The sequence below is a fragment of the Bombina bombina genome, chromosome 5, assembly GCF_027579735.1.
Source record: "Bombina bombina isolate aBomBom1 chromosome 5, aBomBom1.pri, whole genome shotgun sequence".
Classification (NCBI taxonomy): Eukaryota; Metazoa; Chordata; class Amphibia; order Anura; family Bombinatoridae; genus Bombina; species Bombina bombina.
In genome coordinates, this window is record NC_069503.1 from 976,390,914 (window position 1) to 976,394,478 (window position 3,565).

The following is a 3,565-nucleotide window of genomic DNA, read 5'->3' on the forward strand; positions in this document are numbered from 1 at the left end:
GCCGCACTAGTCATGGTGGCAATACACACTGCAGGTTGAACCTTAATGAACATAAATCTTTTTCAAATAAGCCTCCAGCTTCTTGTCCATCGGATCCTTAAAAGAGCAGCTATCTTCAATAGGAATAGTGGTTCTCTTAGCCAGAGTGGAAATGGCCCCTTCAACTTTGCGTTGGGTTTGGAGTCTTCAACAGGAAACATTTTCTTAAAAATGAGAGACGGGGAAAAAGACACCCCTGGTTTCTCCCATTTCTGTGAGATAATATCCCTAGCACGGTCCGGCACAGGAAAAACCTCTGAAGTGGAACGCTCATCAAAGAAACTATTATGTTTACTAGATTTCTTAGGAGTGACAATGACAGGGGTATCGGAATCATCTAAAGTAACTAAAACCTTCTTTAACAATACACAAAGGTGTTCAAGCTTTAATCTGAAGGATACCACCTCAGTCTCAGAAGAAGGAATTATACCACCCTCAGAAAGTCCCCATGTATCTTCCTCATCAGACTTATGAGAAAGGGCAACTTGGGAATCAGAACTGAGGACAAGCACCTTACTTTCTGAATTTCTATATTTCCTTTTGTGTTTTCCCTGTAATCTGGGAATGGCAGTTAATGCCGCAGATACCGCTGAATATACCTGGGCAGCAATTTCTGCTTTTAAATAAACTCCACTTGGAATTATAGAGGAACTGCAGGGCACTGCATGTGACACCATTGAGGCTTGGGACGTAGCAGGAGAAAGAGTTTAAATGTTAGTCTCACACATGCTACAATGCCTGCTTCATGCCCCAGTGTAACCCATACAACAGGATTATCTATGTCCCAATAAAAAGCAGTGTTTTTAATTTGTTAAGTGCATACTCTCCCAACTGGAAGAAAAGGCACTTACCTGCTCCGCTGTCTGGCATGTAGACAGTTACAAGGTATGAGAAGACACAGTTCTTCACAGAGAACTTTGAAAAAGAAATAACAGAGTAGCAAACTCTGGCTTTCTAAACTAGTGTAGCAATTGTTAGGAAAACGCAGTAAGTACCTCTTTACAAGTTCCTAACTGCTTTAAAGCCACCACTACCGGACTGCAAGGAATGACGTGGAATAAGGCTATACCCCAAAACTTGCTTGTAGATTAAATCAAAAAAATTTCTTCAGACACCTAAACTTCACCTCCTCCATGCACCGAAGGCAAAGAGAATAACTGGGGGTTGTGGGTAAGGGAGTGATACTTTGCAGTTTAACTGTGGTGCACTTTGCCTCCTCCTGCTGGCCAGGAGTGATATTCCCAACAGTAATTACTCAAGCTGTGAACTCACCATATCTTAGTAAAGAAATGTAGTTTAGTCACTTTTCTAAATATGTATAATCCTTGGTGTGAATGACCAGGCATTTCCTGGAATACTCTTACTGAACCTCCAATGGTTTGCAGCACAGATTATGAATGGTCTGAAGCTCCTGGATGTGTCCTGGCCAAAAGTTTTGAGAATGACACAAATATTAATTTTTACAAAGTCTGCTGCTTCAGCATTTTTAGATCTTTTTGTCAGATGTTACTATGGTATACTGAAGTATAATTATAAGCATGTCATCAGTGGCAAAGTTTTTTATTGAAAATTACATTAAGTTTATGCAAAGAGTCAATATTTGCAGTGTTGACCCTTCTTTTTCAAGACCTCTGCAATTTGCCCAGGCATGCTGTCAATCAACTTCTGTGCCACGTTCTGACTGATGGCAGCCTATTCTTGAATAATCAATGCTTGGAGTTTGTCAGAATATGTGGGAGATGTTTTGTTCACCTGCCTCTTGAGGATTGACCACAAGTTCTCAATGGGATTAAGGTCTGGGGAGTTTCCTGGCCATGGACCCAAAATGCCAATGTTTTGTTCACCAAGCCACTTAGTTATCACTTTTGCCTTATGACAAGGTGCTCCATCATGCTGGAAAAACATAATTTATGTAAGAACTTACCTGATAAATTCATTTCTTTCATATTGGCAAGAGTCCATGAGCTAGTGACGTATGGGATATACAATCCTACCAGGAGGGGCAAAGTTTCCCAAACCTCAAAATGCCTATAAATACACCCCTCACCACACCCACAATTAATTAACTAATAGCCAAGTAGTGGGGTGAAAAAGAAAGGAGTAAAAAGCATCAACAAAGGCATTTGGAAATAATTGTGCTTTATACAAAAAAAATCATAAACACCATTTCTTTCATGTAATTGGCAAGAGTCCATGAGCTAGTGACGTATGGGATAGCAATACCCAAGAAGTGGAACTCCGCGCAAGAGTCACTAGAGAGGGAGGGATAAAATAAAAACAGCCATTTTGCTGAAAAAAAATAATCCACAACCCAAATATAAGTTTATTCTCATAAATAAAAGGAAAAACTTAAATCATAAGCAGAAGAATCAAACTGAAACAGCTGCCAGAAGAACTTTTCTACCAAAAACTGCTTCCGAAGAAGCAAATACATAGAAATGGTAGAATTTAGTAAATGTATGCAAAGAAGACCAAGTTGCTGCTTTGCAAATCTGATCAACTGAAGCTTCATTCTTAAAAGCCCATGAAGTGGAAACTGATCTAGTAAAATGAGCTGTAATTCTCTGAGACGGGACTTAACCCGACTCCAAATAACCGTGATGAGTCAAAAGCTTTAACCACGATGCCAAAGAAATGGCAGAAGCCTGGAACCAGAAAAGATAACAAATAGACTAGAAGTCTTCTGAAATCTTTAGTAGCTTCAACATAATATTTCAGAGCTCTCACCACATCCAGAGAATGTAAGGATCTCTCCAAAGAATTCTTAGCATTAGGACACAAGGAAAGGACAACAATTTCTCTATTAATGTTGTTAGAATTTACAACCTTAGATAAGAATTTAAATGAAGTCCGCAAAACTGCCTTATCCTGATGAAAAATCAGAAAGGAGATTCACAAGAGATAGCAAATAATTCAGAAACTCTTCTAGCAGAAGAGATGGCCAAAAGAAACAACACTTTCCAAGAAAGTATGTAAATGTCCAAAGAATGCATAGGCTCAAATGGAGGAGCCTGTAAAGCCTTTAAAACCAAATGAAAACTCCAAAAAGGAGAGATTGATTTAATGACAGGCTTGATATGAACCAAAGCCTGAGCAAAACAGTGAATATCAGGAAGCTTAGCAATCTTCCTGTGAAATAAAACAGAAAGAGCAGAGATTTGTCCCTTCAAGGAACTTGCAGACAAACCCTTATCCAAACTATCCTGAAGAAACTGTAAAATTCTAGGAATTCTAAAAGAATGCCAAGAGAATTTTAGAACTCCTTCCTGCTTGTCTCTCCCATGCCACAGCCACTGCCCTGCCCCCGCCTCCCAGCACAGCACCTATTTAATGGAGGTTGCTGCTGCCTTAGTCTAAGACTGCAGCTTCTTCCAGCCTGCTCTCCTTCCTGCTGGTCTTTCCCCCTTGCCACAGCCACTGCCCTGCCCCTCGCCTCACAGCACAGCACAGGTAGCTCCCTTTGTTAGCTTTCTTTCTACAGCCACTGCCCTGACCCCTGCCTCCCAGCCCTCCCAGCACCTATTTA